Raw genomic sequence first — 17,437 nt, 5'->3', positions numbered from 1 at the left:
GAAATTCTTGTTGCATGCATTTGCTAATGTATATCAAGTTCCACTGCCACATCACATGGCTTTCTATGTACAGTATTTGGCCATGTATGCAACACAAATGCCAGCTTTTTATCTGAGACATAAAAAAAAATAAAAAAAAATAAAGGGGTTCTAAACCCTTATATACTGTATACCCAGTGAAGTGACTGGCTTCAGGTTACACACAGAGATGAAGCAAATCCTCCTACATAATCTGTACTTGTCTATCCGCAGCCCTCTCTTCTCCACCTCCATTTGAAAAGTCAATAATTTATACATAATTTCTGAGCTCCAGAAGGCAGAGGGGTGGTGATCTGATTTCACACACTGCACAGCATAGAGCAGGGAGCTGAGTGTAATCTGAGACCTCAGTGGAGAGAATGGACACACCCCCTTCTACACAGTCTCATAGGGAAACATGCACAGCTGAGGCTGTCAACTGCCTGTTGTCTGCTGGGGGAGGTGGGGCAATCTCCCAGGATTCTGTCGAGTCAGCATAGACTGTCAAAAGAGACACATGCAGATAGCAGAGGGAAAAGGGAGGAGATGGAAATCACACTAGATGCTTTGAAAAGAGGCAAGGATAGACCACAGAAGTATATCATTTTTCATTTCAGAGGTTTACAACCACTTTAGGCTAGCCATACACCAGTAGAATCTTGTTTGAATGTTTGTATGTGTGTTGCATTATGATAAACATTTAAAGTGGTTGTAAACCCTTACAACCAACTTTGACCTACAGGTAAGCCTAGATTAACCACTTCCCGACCAGCGCACACCGATGTACGTCGGCAGAATGGCACGGGGCAGGCAAATAGGCGTACCTGTACGTCTCCCTTTAAATTTGCCGCCCTGCCATCGGGAGCGCACCGCCGCCAGCGTGCTCCCGCGCTGGTCGGGACCCCCGTGAGTCCGGTCGCGGGACCCGCGGACTCGGTCGCCGCGGGCATACCCGCGATCGTCTCACGGAGCGGCCGAATGAAGAAATTCCGTCGTAAACAGCATTTCTCCATTCTTCCTAGCAACTAGTGACGCTGATCTCTGCTCCATGTGATTGGAGCAGAGATCAGTGTTCACTAAATTAAAGCCCAACCCCCCCACAGTTAGTAGCACACCCCTAGGAACACTTAACCTCTACACTGCCACCCACTGGTTAACCCCTTCACTGCCAGTGTCATTTACACAGGAATCACTGCATTTATTTAGCAGTGATTACTGTATAAATGACAATGGTTCCAAAAATGTGTCAAAAATGTCCGATGTGTCCGCTCCAATGTCGCAGTCACAATAAAAATCGCTGATCGCCGCCATTACTAGTAAAAAAACAAATAATAAAAAATTATTAATAAAAATGCCATAAAACTATCCCTATTTTGTAAACGCTATAACTTTTGCGCAAGCAATCAATAATCTTAAAAATATGTAGAAGAATACGTATCGGCCTAAACTGAGGGAAAAAAATGTTTTTTTATATATTTTTGGGGGATATTTATTATAACAAAAAGTAAAAAATAATGCGTTTTTTTCAAAATTGTCGCTCTATTTTTGTTTATAGCGCAAAAAATAAAAACCGCAGAGGTGATCAAATACCACCAAAAGAAAGCTCTATTTGTGGGAAAAAAAGGACGTCAATTTTGTTTGGGAGCCACATCGCACGACCGCGCAATTGTCAGTTAAAGCGACGCAGTGCCGAATCGCAAAAAGTGGTCTGGTCTTTGACCAGAAAAATGGTCCGGTCTGTAAGTGGTTAAGGCTTACCTGTAGTTCCAAGAAATATCTCCTAAACCTACACGGTTTAGGAGATATTTGCCGAAAGACAGGCACCGCTGTCTACAGCGCATGTGCCGTAGACAGCGGCGCGCAGGCGCACTGAGCACCACAGTCAACGGTGATATGCCGCGAGTGGCGGCTCCCGTGCGCATGCGTGAGAGTGACGTCATCGCGGCTCCGACGAATGACAGCGCCAGAGCGGTGAAACCCACCGAGAAGATGGATGCTCCGGACTACAGGGGACAGCGGTGACTTCGCTGGCTCCTGTGTCAGGTAAGTGACACATAATGGGTTACTATGCGATGCATAGTAGTCCATTATGCTTTACTTTTGCAGGGAATGAAAGAGGAAGTAAACCCATCAGGGTTTACTTCCTCTTTAACCATCCCATGTTAACAAAATTGTTAATCAAAATCAAGACACTTTTTGTGCGGCATTTATAGATTTTTTTCTTTTTTAAGTATCTTTTTGTAAGTATGTGTATTTTACACTCTTAGGGTCCTTTCACACGGGGCGGATCAGTTCTGATCCGCCCCGTGGATATCCGTTTGCTCAGCGGGGATCACTCCGCCGATCCCCGCTGAGCAGGGAGATGACAGCTCCGTCTCTGCACACTGCGCAGGGACGGACCTGTCACAGCGCCGCTCTCCCCTATGGGAGATCGGATGACGACGGACCGCAGTGCCCGTCGTCATCCGATCCGATCCGCAGCCGGATGGAAAAATAGCTTTTTCCTCCGTTACACTTTTTCGGATCGGAGCGGGTCGGATGTCAGCGGACATGTCACCGCTGACATCCGACGCTCCATAGAGCTCTATGGAGCACCCGTTCAGGTCCGCCTGAAAAACTGACAGGCAGGCCTGAACGGGACATCAGTGTGAAAGAGGCCTTACTGTGTTTTAAATGTATTCAACCAATATATCTGATAACAAGCAGCACAGGACCCCGGGTATTACACACAGAACTAGATTTAGATATTTTATATTTTTCAAAACACTCTGTCAGTCTATGGTTTGATAATATTTTTTTTGCTGAAAAATGTGTTTGGCTACGGGATGTACAAAAGGACAAATAAATCGCACCGTGACTGATGCTCCACGGCTGTTATCTATCTGCTCTCTCTATAGATAGCCTGCACCTGAGATTATTGATGGCAGACAGTTTTGTCAAACTCTATTGCAATGTCACCGACAGATTCAATTTATACCATCCTGGGACCCATCAACCAGGCTTCTTCCCCGTCAGAGGTGACAGCATTCTAATCCTTCCTTATTTTATTAAGGTCATTCATTATGATATAGTTTGGTGGCACCTATTATCTTCTGGACAATTCGTCTTGCCTTGGGAAATAAATTAAATAAACCTGAGTTATAATACACTACATTAATATGAAGAGTATAGGTACACAAAGTCCCATATCGATATCAGGAGAAGTCACAGGGATGAAAATATGACTTGCGTCCTTCCAGGACATGTCATACAGCTGTTAATATCTTTTGATGAGTGACTTAGAGGAAAACCATTTACCTGATTCTGTTGGGTATTTACTTGACTATATATATTATTTGTGTTTACCTCTATAGTATATTGTATTTTCTTGGAACCAAAAAAAAATCAAAGAAAAAGGAAAGAAGAGAAAAAAAAAACAAAAAACGGACACATGTATCTTTTATTAGATATTATCTCTATGAGGTTGGCTTACTAAAGACAAATAGGCACTTTGCATGTGTAACATTACCCATATAGGGGTCACTGTTTTTTCCCTAAACTGGTTCTTCCCCAAACAGTGCAGAGGCCACCAATCACCCAAAAAAAGCCCATTCCCTCTGACTCCAATAAACAGTCTAGGGCAGGGATGCTCAACCTGTGGTCTACCAGCTGTTACGTAAATAGAAGTCCCATGAGGCATTGGAAGGCTGACAGTTACACAAATGGCTCCCAAAGCCAGAGGCATGATGGGACTTGATGATGATAGTCCCGTAACAGCTGTAGGATCACATGTTGAGCACCTATGGTCTAAGGCAGGGGTCTCCAAACTATGGCCCAAGGGCCATATGTGGCCCTTTGCTAGCCTTTATCTGGCCCTTGGGGCACTATTCCTCCCACTGACACCAACAAGGGGGCACTATATCTTCCACTGATACCAATGATGGGATACTATTCCTAATACTGATAGGGGCACTGCTCCTCCTCCTAGTGACCACCAACCCTGAGGCCATATTTATTCTCACTGATGCTGGGCCCGGGACAATTTCTGCGCCCACTGGCCACAATCCGGCCCTCCTAAATTCAGAAGGATAATAAACTGGCCCTTTGTTTGAAAAGTTTGGAGACCCCTGGTCTAGGGCAGTGATGGTGAACCTTGGCACCCCAGATGTTTTGGAACCTACATTTCCCACAATGCTCAACTACACTACCTTCCTTACATTTCCCCATGGCCACCATAATTCTATTTTTGTTGTTATTTAAAGTGGTTGTAAACTCTCCCCCACAACTTTGTCCCATGTAAATCAGCATAAAAAAACCCTAATGAACACTGCTTGTAGATATCTCCTTACTTGCTTATAGGGATGAGCCGAACACCCCCCGGTTCGGTTCGCACCAGAACTTGCGAACGACCCCCGCGTTCGGTACGAACGTTAGAACCCCATTGAAGTCTATGGGACTCGAACGTTCGAATTGGAAAGTGCTAATTTTAACGGCTAATATGCAAGATAGTGTGCTAAAAAGGGTTTGGCGACCTGCCTCCTGCCTCAGGGGACATGGGTCACTGCAAATAAAAGTTTTAAAAACTACCGTTTTGGCGGGAGCACTGATTTTAATGACGATTAAAGTGAAAAAAAAAAGTGAAATATTCCTTTAAATATGGTGCCTGGGGGGTGTCTATAGTATGCCTGTGAAGTGCCACGTGTTTCCCGTGTTTAGAACAGTCCCTGCACAAAATGACATTAAACGGAAATAACACCATTTAAAACTGCTTGCGGTTTTAATGTTATATCTGGTTCCTGCAATATGGTTGAAAATCATTGAGAAACATGGCATGGGTAGCCCTCCCTGCCCATTACCAGCCTATTTGGGTCTTGTACACATATTAAGGGGAACCCCGTACCCATATTAAAAAAAGGAAATGCGTGTGGCCCCCAGGCCCTATATACTCAGAACAGCAGTATACAGGCGGTGCAAACAAGACAGGGACTGTGTAGGTTTGTTGTGTTAAGTTGAATCTGTTTGTCATTTTCAACCGGTACATTTTTAAAGTGTAGCTCCAGTCAAAAAAAATATCTTTAAGCTTTTTGGAAAACATAGGGAAGGGTTATCACCCCTGTATAATTTGTTTTGTCGTCCATCTTTTTTCATCTCACTTGCTGCTGTCTCCTTGCGTTTGCAAGTAGGAGATGTTTGTAAGTTGGATGTTTGAAAGTAGGGGCCTGCCCTATATTATAGCGGTATGTACTGGGTACAGAGCACGCAGACAGCACGCACTATCTCCTAACACTACTGACTGCAAGCTCTATTATTAACCACTTGTTAGCCCAATGTTTGCATAAAGTGAAAGATGAAGTTATGCTGAGTAAATAGATATCAAACATGTCACTCTTCAAAATTGCACATGCCCGTGGAATGGCGCCAAACGTCGCTACTTAAAAAATCCCCATAGGCGACGCTTTAAATATTTTTTTACTGGTTACATGTTTTGAGTTGCAGAGGAGGTCTAGGACTAGAATTATTGCTCTCGCTCTAACATTCTCGGCGATACCTCACATGTGTGGCACATGCGAGCACATGGGGACATGGGCGCTTTAATTTTTATTTTATTTTTTTATTGTTCATTTTACTTTATTTTGGTTTGACATTTTTTTTCCCAAAAATATATTTTTGATCACTTTTATTCCTATTACAAGAAATGTAAACATCCCTTGTAATAGGAATATGGGGTGACAGGTCCTCTTTACAGTGAAATCTGGGGGGGTCAATATGACCCCACATCTCACCTCTAGGCTGGGAAGCCTGAAATAAAAAATTAAAAAAAAGATTCTGGCTTTGATCGTACTGGCGAGTTGGTAGAAGCACCGGAGGGCAGTGAGGGGTGGGGGGCGTCTATGGCTGGGTACTTCAGGGTATCACCGAGTATGGCTGGGTATCTCTGAGTATGGCTGGGTATGGCAATTTATGGCAGGGTATTACAGAGTATTGGCGGGGTATTGGCGGGGTACTACAGAGTAATAGCAGGGTACTGCAGAGTATTGGGGGTACTGCAGAGTAATGGCGGGTACTGCAGAGTATTGGGGGGTACTGCAGAGTAATGGGGTTACTGCAGAGTAATGGGGGGTACTGCAGAGTAATGGGGGGTACTGCAGAGTAATGGCGGGGTACTGCAGAGTAATGGCAGGGTACTGCAGAGTAATGGCAGGGTACTGCACTGCAGAGTAATGGCAGGGTACTGCACTGCAGAGTAATGGCGGGGTACTGCACTGCAGAGTAATGGCGGGGTACTGCACTGCAGAGTAATGGCGGGGTACTGCACTGCAGAGTAATGGCGGGGTACTGCAGAGTAATGGCAGGGTACTGCAGAGTAATGGCAGGGTACTGCACTGCAGAGTAATGGCAGGGTACTGCACTGCAGAGTAATGGCAGGGTACTGCACTGCAGAGTAATGGCAGGGTACTGCACTGCAGAGTAATGGCAGGGTACTGCACTGCAGAGTAATGGCGGGGTACTGCACTGCAGAGTAATGGCGGGGTACTGCAGAGTAATGGCGGGGTACTGCAGAGTAATGGCGGGGTACTGCACTGCAGAGTAATGGCGGGGTACTGCACTGCAGAGTAATGGCGGGGTACTGTACTGCAGAGTAATGGCAGGGTACTGCAGAGTAATGGCGGGGTACTGCAGAGTAATGGCAGGGTACTGCAGAGTATGCACTGGTATTGCAGAGTATTGGCAGGGAATTGAGGGGTTAAATTCGGTGAGCAGCGATGTGGGCACTGCAGATGCAGCCCACATCGCTGCTGACACCGATCTCTTTCCCCTCCGCTGTACCGATCGGTACAGAAAGGGGAGGGAGGAACAGGCGTCATAACATGACGCCGGTTTGTTTCCAAGTGATCACTCCGTCATTTGACGGAGCAATCACGTGGTAAACGGCCGCTATGAGCGGCCGTTTACCGTGATGCGCCGGGTTCTATGGACCCGGCGGTCACGGATGCTCTCGAGTGCGCACACCTCGGGGCACGCGAGAGCAGAATTCTGGGAGGCCGTTAATTAACGGCCTCTCTGAGTTAAACAACCGCCCTGAAGCCGTTAATCGGCAATGGGCAGTTGTTAAGTGGTTAAAGCTAGATCACTAGCTATATAGGTGAGGTGAATATAGTGGTGTATACTGCAGTCAGGGCACAGACAACAACCACTACACAGCAGCAAGATAGGAAATCAGCCAAAAACGATTGGTGTGTACTGTGTTGAAGGTACACAGAACACCCACTGCTTCAGATGCAAAGTAACACACTACAGGAGGCCGCCTTAAAGGCGGCCTTATATAGTGTGGGGCGTGCACTACACAGTCTGAGCTATGATTGGCCACAGGCAGGATGCCTGTGGCCAATCATGGCTCTCCTCGCTGCCGGCGCTGCGATTGGCCAAGCATGCGGGGTCACAGTGCATGCTTGGCCAATCATCAGACAGCAATGCACTGCGCCAACGCAGTGCATTGTGGTCCGCGCGCGCGTCACTCGAATTTTGACGCGAACGACCAAAACGTTCGGAATTCGCCGAACGCACGAACAGCCAATGTTCGAGTCGAACGTACGTTCGACTCGAACACGAAGCTCATCCCTACTTGCTTAGTATTGTTGTAATCCTTTTTGTTTTTTAGAATGACGTTACTGAGCATGCCCAGATCTCCCCTGATTTACGGCACACTCTGTGTGCTTGTCTATCTAATATCAGGACTTCCTACAGCACAACACTGAAATCCCACAAGACTGTATAATCACTCAGAGCTTCCTACTACTCCCCATAGGCAAACACTAGATAATCGGCACAAGTAAATACTATGAAATAAAACAAGTCAGCTATGAGCAGGGAAGCAGGGTTGCCATAGAAAAGTTGGATTGAGAAGGAGGTTAACAGTGCAGGAAGTGCTCAATGTAAGGGCGGAAATGCACTCCACTGTGGACTCAGAAAATAATACTTAAGATGGCGCTGCCTAACCCCTGGAAACAATTTTTTTAAAAGTTTCTTTAAACAGTAAGTAATATGCGATTTGGGCTGGATTACAGTGGCTATACTTTGATAATTACTATAATGGACTAAATGAAAAGAAGCATCAGAGTGGGAGAGTTTACTTCCTCTTTAAAGTGATTCTAATTGCTGAAGGTTTTTACCTTTATGCATTGTATATATATATATATATATAATCCAGTGATGTGCACGGGAGCCGTAGCTCTCCATGAGTTTTTCTCCCCCTAAAGCCCCATACACACTATCAGTTTTTCTGCTGAGTTTTTTCTTCAGGTTTACCAAAACCATGTAGTGGAAGGTCCTGCCTGATTGCATACAAATTGAAACTCCTAAGGTTTGACCTCATATTATATGGTTTTGGTAAATCTGAAGGAAAAACTCAGCAGAAAAACTGATAGTGTGTATGGGGCTAAAGAGTTTTTACATTAAAATATTAAAATCTATCAAAATGCATCAGCAGATGCATGTAACTGCTTGTTTTCAATGCATTGTGTATTAAAAGTCAACATATGTCATAAAGCATTTGTATGCATCTTGACACACATTGACAAGCATCTTAACACATATGTTGACATGGGTTTTGATTTCCATGGAAAACACATGAAGCAAAAATTCAAAGGTGTGAATCCAACCAAACAGAAAATAGGAAGCAACTAAAAATATGTAATATTTTCTTCCTAGGCTCTTTTCAAGTTTTTTTTTACAAACACACTAGCAAGCCCAATGCCTGCTATTAATTATAAACCCTTCAAGGAAGTGGATTGAAAGATGCTAAGATGCTGGCCACTAGACTGAGATCAAAGTACCATTGAGGAAATCTCTTTCAATCAACATTAACTATTTTTAATCCTTATGCCGCCTGCTAACATTGGTAAATATATAAGAAGGTATATTAGATTTATTTGTTTAACCACTTGCCGACCAGCCGCCGCAGTTTTACTGCAGCAGAATGGCACGCCTGCACGAGACGACGTTATGCAACGTCACTTTTCCCTGTGGCCACTAGTGGCGCATGCATGCCTGCTGCGTGCCCCTGGAGCCATGACCGCCGGGCTCCTGTGAACGCTCGTGACACACCGAGAACCAGTTCTCTGAGGGGAGACTGATTGTGTGTTCATACAACATTGGTAAATATATAAGAGGGTTTATTAGATTTATTTGTTTAACCACTTGCCGACCAGCCGCCGCAGTTTTACTGCAGCAGAATGGCAGAATGGCACGCCTGCACGAGACGACGCCCCCCTTCAGTTAGAACACAGAGAGGGAACACAGTTAACCCCTTGATTGCCCCCTATTGTTAACCCCTCCCCTGCCAGTGACATTTTTATAGTAATCGGTGCATTTGTATGGCACTGATCGCTGTATAAATGCCAATGGTCCCAAAAAAGTGTCAAAAGTGTCGGATGTGTCCGCCATAATGTCGCAGTCCTGATAAAAATCGCAGATCACCACCATTACTAGTAAAAAAATTCTAATAATAAAAATGCATTAAATCTATCCCCTATAGTGTAGACACTATAACTTTTGCGCAAACCAATCAATATACGCTTATTGCGATTTTTATTACCAAAAATATGTAGAACAATATATATCGGCCTAAAATAAGAATTTTTTTTTTAAAATGGGAATATTTATTATAGCAAAAAGTACAAAATATTGGGGCTGATTTACAAATGGTTTTCGCCATGAGTTGCACGCCAATGCTCAACGGCCGTTTGCGTATTTACAAAACATTTGCGCCTGTAACACAGTGCTCTTCCCCATTTATTATAGTATTCTTGGCGCACGGGAGGAGGCGATCGGTGTGCCACTATAGACATGGCGCATGGCATATTCAATTCAGAATTTAAAGAAGCTGGAAGTGTCAGTATTATGGGGGTGATGTGGGTGATGTGAGGAAGTATAGTAATAACTGCCCAAGTAACAAATATGCCCAAAATAGAATGATAAAGTAATTTTTTCTATCTTAGTAAATGTCAAGCAACATAAATGCATTTGCATAGGTTGAACGGGCGCACCTCTCAACTTGACTTTTTATTTTTTTTTACGCTGGTTCACTTTTATGTTTTTTTTGGACATTTGCACACAGGTCATGTTAGCATTAGGAATGAGCCAGCAATACACATAAAAGTTCATTGTTAAAAACAGCATTAAGAAAAAAAGCAAAATTAAGAAAAAAATGTGTCCCCCGAAATTCCATACCAGGTGCTTCAGGTCTGGTATGGATTTCAAGGGGAACCCCACGCCAAAATAAAAAAAAATGGTGTGGAGGTCCCCCTCAAAATCCATACCAGGCCCGTCAGGTCTGGTATGGATTTTAAGGGGAACCCCACGCCAAAATAAAAAAACAAATGGCGTGGGGGTCCCCCTCAAAATCCCTCAAAAATACTGAAGGTTTTTCCAATGGGAAAACCGCTTGTGTGTACAGGGCATTATTAGACTTATGCCCTGTACACACAGTCGGAAATTCTGACCACAAAATCCGTCAGATTTTTTCGGACGGAATTTGTCTGAAACTTGTGTTGCATACACACGGTCGGACAAAGTTGTCGGAAAATGCGATCGGTCGGAACAAGTCGACGTTCGTTGCATAGGCCGGGACTACGTAGAGGCTAGTAGAGGCTAGAAACCAATAGCGTTGGTCTTGTAATTTGATCTGAGCATGCGTGGCACTTTGTCCGTCGGAATTCTCTACAAACGATCAGAAAAAGTCTGCAGATTTTTTTGTCGGAAAATTTTAGATCCTGCTCTCAAATTTTTTCCATCAGAATTTCCGACGGAAAATTTCTGATAGAGCCCACACATGATCCGATTTTCCAACAATATAATCCGATCTGACCTTTTCCGTCTGAATTTCCGACCGTGTGTACAGGGCTTAAGTTCTGCAGCAGTGTGCATGTGCTGCCACTAAACTTGAGAGCAAAGGGATGACCTCATCAATGTACTGCTGCTCCTTCATTGTCCAATCAGCAAGCTGGGGGTGTTTCCAGATGCTGCTGTAATGCTAAAGCTCCAGCGGATGGCTCAGACCTGAATATGCAGGGTAATGGTTGTGGTTGGGTTACAGCAATGGATGCAGACAATTACAAGTTCTTTTGGCTGTGAAATAATAATCATGTACAGTATGTATTACAGGCAAGTTTAGCTGATTGCCAAAAGTTAAGTTTTACTTTTCTTTATAAGAATAATTTTAAATAATGATTGTTAAATAAGAACTTATCTGCATAAATCCAAAATAACTTTGCCTTGCTAAAATTCACAGACTACAACTTGAGAGACAGAATTGTTAGGTTCACACATTTCTTTTATTTTTTTACGCGATTCAGATCTATAAAAAAATCTGTTTATGTGTCCTGTAGGATAAACAAAGCTGAATTTATTTAGGACAAATAAATAGTCTAAAACGCAGATAATGCTGATTGTTTTATAGTTATCTTTGTGATTCTGCTAATTAGCTATAGGCACAGTATGAGCCACTATATGATAAACTGGAACATTATATCTAGAGTAACCCATCTGCTTTCTTGCTATTCTTTTAACCACTTCAGCTCTGGAAGGTTTACCTCCCTTCACAACCAGGCCGTTTTTGGCCATATGGCACTGAGTTAGGGCCGGTTCACACTGCGGGCGATGCGAGGCGACGCGACTTGCCTCGCCGCAATCTGACAAGTCGCCCCCGTTCTGTACAATGGAACCGTTCTGAGAGGAGCGACTCGAGTCGCTCCGACTCAGAAAAAAGGTTCCTGTACTACTTCTGGGCGACCTCGGGGGGACTTGCATTGACTTCTATACAGAAGTCATTTGCAAATCGCCGCTGAGGTCGCGGCAGGTCGCGGCGAGGCACGTCGGTGTCGCCTCGCATCGCCCGCAGTGTGAACTGGCCCTCACTTCAACTGACAATTGCGCAGTCGTGTGACACTGTACACAAATAAAATTGATGTCCTCCTTTTCCCCACAAATAAAGCTTTCTTTTGTTAGTATTTAATCGCCTCTGCGGTTTTTATTTTTTGCGCTATAAACAATTTAATTAAAAAAATATATTTTTTTTCATTTATGCTATAAAACATATCTCATAAAAAATTTTTAAAATCAAATTTCTTCATCAATTTGGGCCAATATGTATCCTTCTATATATTTTTGGTATACAAAAAAAAAATCACAATTACTGTACATTGATTGGTTTGCGCAAAAGTTATAGCGTCTACAAACTATGGGATATATTTATGGAATTTTTATTTATTTGAATTTTTTTACTAGTAATGGCGGCGATCAGCAACTCATGCCACGCACACACGATCAGAAATTTGGCCGGCAAAAAGACCGATGAGAGCTTTTCGACGGAAAATGCGGCTGTGTGTATGCTCCATCGGAATTTTGCTGGCCGAATTTCCGCCAGGAAAAGATTGAGAGCAGGTCCGACGGAAAAAGTTTTGATCGGAAATCCTGATCGTCTGTAGCAATTCCCACGCGCCAAAATTCCTACGCATGCTCGGAAACAATTCAACGCATGCTCAGAAGCATTGAACTTCATTCTCTCAGCGTAGTGTTGTACGTCACAGCGTTCTTGAAGGTCGAAAGTTCCGCAAACTTTTGTGTGACCGTGTGTATGCAAGCCAAGTTTGAGTGGAATTCCGTCGGAAAAGCCATCATAGCTTTTTCCGACGAGCATTCCGATCACGTGTATGCGGTATCATACCACGACTGAGAACGATTGCTGGGTGCCAGCTAACATTGTGTCTGCTGATTGGCTCCCGCTGTGTCCAATCACAGTGGGAGTGGGTCACCAGCGGTGTACATGCGTGCCCCAGACCCAGAAATAAAGATGGCGTACAGGTACGTGATTTTGCCCTGAAGGGCCGCTCTGCCGCAGTACATGTACGTGGGGCGATCCGGAAGCGGTTAAAGGAAATGATGAAGTTAATAAAAAAATGGCACATACATACTCTTCATACTCTTCATGCTGCAGCATCTGTGCGACCCTGGTGCATCTATGACTGAGGACTATCAGATTACATGACGTTATCTCCGAAGAAGTTGGGGCTTTACTGGTGAAATTGGTCAGAACCCAGGGGATTTTTGCATGTCATTGTGTGTAGATCCTTCACGCTGAGCTACCTTCTTCTATAATAAGAATGTTTATTCTTTCTGGGGGCGTGAGTATGTCTACAAGTCTGAACTGTCATATTTTAGTAACTTTTTTTAGTAAATGTACTCCAAGACCCAAAAGGGAAATAAGGTCCAAAAAAGTTTGTCCACTGCATACTAGCACATTATAAAATACCTTAGAACTAAGCCCTCCAGCGCCACACAGGCACTTCCATCTTCACCCGGTCTTCCTTCTGGGTTCGTGTCCTCCGGCCATCTGATTGGCCGCCCCTACACTTGATGCGTTACTTACTTCTCACATCTGCATTACCTACCCCTGACCCCTGCACTCACTGCATTTATTACTCCTTACCCCTGCACTCTGTGTGTTACTTACTCTTCACATCTGCACTCTGTGCAATACTTACTCTTGACCCCTGCACTCTCTATGTTACTTGCTCCTGACCCCTGAACTCTATGCATTACCTACCCCTGACCCCTGCACTCTGTGCATTACTTACTCTTCACCCCTGCACTCTGTGTGTTACTTACTCTTCACATCTGCACTCTGTGCAATACTTACTCTTGACCCCTGCACTCTCTATGTTACTTGCTCCTGACCCCTGAACTCTATGCATTACCTACCCCTGACTCCTGCACTCTGTGCATTACTTACTCTTCACCCCTACACTCTGTGTGTTACTTACTCCTCATATTTGCACTCTGTGCAATACTTACTCTTGACCCCTGCACTCTCTGTGTTACTTGCTCCTGACCCCTGCACCCTGTGCATTACTTACGTCTGACCCCTGCACTCACTGCATTACTTACTCCTTACCCCTGCACGTTGTGTGTTACTTACTCTTCACATCTGCACTATGTGCAATGTTTAATCTTGACCCCTGCACTCACTGCATTACTTACTCCTTACCCCTGCACGTTGTGTGTTACTTACTCTTCACATCTGCACTATGTGCAATGTTTAATCTTGACCCCTGCACTCTCTTTGTTACTTTCTCCTGAACCCTGCGCTAGATGTATTACCTACCCCTGACCCCTGCACTCTGTGCAATACTTACTTTTGACCCCTGCACTCTCTGTGTTACTTGCTTCTGACCCCTGCACCCTGTGCAATACTTACTTCAGACTCCTGCACGTACTGCATTACTTACTCCTTACTCCTGCACTCTGTGCATTACTTAAAGTGGACCTTCAGCAATTTTTTCAACTTTCCATCTATTAAATATTCTGCTCTTATTTTAACTTTGGATAGTTAAACATTTTTTTTTTCTGCCAGTAAACACCTCATACAGCCCACTTCCTGTTTCCTGTCTGGTAAAAAGCCTAGGCTTATGACATTATGCACAGCGCTCTCACTTACTCTCAGGAGAGTTGGCCAGGAAGGGGGGGGGGGGGGGGGGGAGAAGAGGGCCAATAAGAGCTGCAGAGCTGGAGGTGTCCCTCTGTGTGTCTGTGTATATCCAGGAAGTGAACAGGAAGCAGCTTCAGCTGCCCACAGCTAGAATGGATGCAGAGGGAGATTTCTGCAGCATATTTGGCAAGTACAGAATCACAGTATTTATAAAATAATATGCAAAGTGGTTGGAGAGAAGCTTCAGAATGGCAAAGATGTTTTCATTACAAATTATGTGAGCAGACTGCAGTTCCTCTTTAACCCTGACTCCTGCACTATCTGCGCTGTCCACTCCAAACCCCTTTACTACGTGTTACTTTAAGACCCTCACACTTTTAGTTACATTTGGCTACACCCACAATTTGATGTGGTGCTCTCCCACCCTGCAGGGGGGCACCGGGGGACATGAGTTCCTGCACATATTCTCTGTGAAAAAAAACCCTGGGGACACGTGCCAAAAAAGGTTTTACTTCTACTGTAAAGTGCATACATATCCAATTTTTTACATTTTTTGGATATAGTAGGGAAGGGTAACCCTCTTCCAGTTTATTTATTTTTTGCTGTCCGTGCACCATTAGGAAAATGATCCTTTGCTTTTTGTCTCAAGGAAGCAAGAGGAAGTTATACCCAAATTCCCAAAGTTTGAGACAGGTGTCCCTTTTTGAAAATGCACCTCTTATTTTAGGGACAACGCTTTGTTCCTGTCACAATGAACAATAAAAACAGATTGTAAATCTTCCCAATGGGGACATAGACAGCAATAAAAACTTGAAATAATAGATTGATGGCACTGGAACCTTGGAACACTGGTAAGTAGACATTTGAGTACTAAAATAACGTCAATGTGGGGCATCTGGGTGATACGTAGGCAGCTTCCGTGCATCGAGGAGCTACCATAAGCCTTAGAATGTGAAGACAAAATATGAATCTGAAATCGAAGCACCATACAGAATTATTGGACTGCAAAGTAAGATTTAATCTCTCGCCTCACCCGTACATAGTCTATCACCCCTTCAGTCCGTCATAAATTCTACCAGAGCCGTCTTTAAGGCAGGGCAAAAGGGGCAGCTGCCCTGGGCCCTGTCATTATTGTGGGACCCAAAGCACCTGCCTCATACTTGCCAACTATCCCGGTTCAAATTCCCTTGTCCCTTGAAGTTTTAGTCCTGTGCTGTGTCCTGATATCTCAGTGTGAAGTGCTGCTAGTAATGCTGCCCAGCTCTGCCCTATTGTTTTGTACAAATGACTCACCTGCAGACCCTTTATTTACATGTAAATATCGGCATTAATATGTAAATAGCAGCGGAATGCGTATATAAATAGCTGCGTGCGGCAATATAGCTATGTAAATAAAGGGCGGCATTCATATTTATATCTTGCCCCCTGCAGTGAAGAGATGATGTGCTGTAACCTCAAGCAACCAATCAGTGAGCAGTATTACTGTTCAGTAATCTATAGCAGCCAATCAACAAGCATAAATCATGTGCTGTAACATCTAGCAACTAATCAGTGAGCCATAATGTGTGCTGTAACCTCTAGCAACCAGCCAGTAAGTGGTAGTGATACACTGTAACCTCTGGCAACCAATCGCAATCGCAATGCATAGCATACTAGCTCATTATGAATTACTTACCTGAGATCGAAGCCCCTACAGCGACCCTCGTTCACCTCCACCGTCACCGCCCATATCTCTTGGAGTTACTCCTGGGTATCAATGCTCCGGCACGGTGACTGGCCGGAGCAGCGATGTTGTCACTCCGGCGCATGCGGCATGATCTCCTTCACTAACGGCACGCACATGCGCCGTAGACATCGGTTCCCGTTTTTTGGAAAATATCTCCTTAACCATGTAGGTTAAGGAGATATTTCTTGCACCTACAGGTAAGCCTTAATCTTACGTGGTCAATCACAGCGCCTATTGTTTCAGCCAATTGGGTGACAGGTAACCAGACCCAAGCACCTGGTTGGCTGAGAGGTGGGTCAGTGTTAGGAAAGTGATGTATTCGCTTTCCTAACACAACACTGAGTAAACAGCGAGTGCATGGCATTGCGCCCGCTGTTTACCATTTTGGAAGCCTATTAGAGCCTACGGCTCTAATCAGAATGCCTATTAGAGCCCACGGCTCTAATCAGGTGCTTCAAAAAAAAAACGCCACTGTAATTCAAGTGCCCGGTGCACGACAAGGGGCCGGACACCTGAATAGGGGCCAGCAGCGGTGACCATAGATAGATTCATGCAATGCATGAATCTATCTAAGGTGAGAGAGAAGTGACAGGAGAGAGGGGGTGGCACTCCTGCATCCTTTATGGACGCACCACCACTGGATGTGAAAGGTATCTCACTTAGGTTATGACCACAGCTTGAATGACATGGCCCTCGGTCATCCTGGTAGGCAATTGGAAGTCGATGGTGAACAGGAGTTTCTGTGGAGGACCACGCTGGAGACAAGGTCAGTACTTCACTGATAGCTGCACATTTCTTTTTTTTTTAAGGGCTGGGACAGTTTTTAAAGGAGAATAATTAAAACTAGAGTTGTGTTTTAATGCTGAAATTATTTTCTGGGAAAACAGTAATGGCCCATTCTGTCATTCCCAGTGCCTGTGCTTAAAGATGCTTACAGAGTCATATGAAAGTCACAGCTCCTACAGATCCTTTAAAATAACAGCAAATGAACCGATGTATCAGGTATACTCTTGGCATTATATTTCCCAAATCAAATGATTCTCTCCCCTGTTAATTCAGTGCCGACTGCTTAACTTGTCATCAGCACTTTCTAGACATTGGCTATTAATAATGTCACATCAAATTGCTTTTGCATATATTAATATACAATGTGTCCTTGGGAGCCGAATTCTTGTCTTTTCCATAAGATTAGCTTAGGTAGAGAGCTTGTCCCAATAGGCAAAACGTAG

The sequence above is a fragment of the Lithobates pipiens genome, unplaced genomic scaffold, assembly GCF_037356315.1.
Source record: "Lithobates pipiens isolate NorthernLeopardFrog02 unplaced genomic scaffold, aLitPip1_a1.2 Scaffold_18, whole genome shotgun sequence".
NCBI classification, from domain to species: Eukaryota; Metazoa; Chordata; class Amphibia; order Anura; family Ranidae; genus Lithobates; species Lithobates pipiens.
This window is presented reverse-complemented; position numbering follows the sequence as displayed.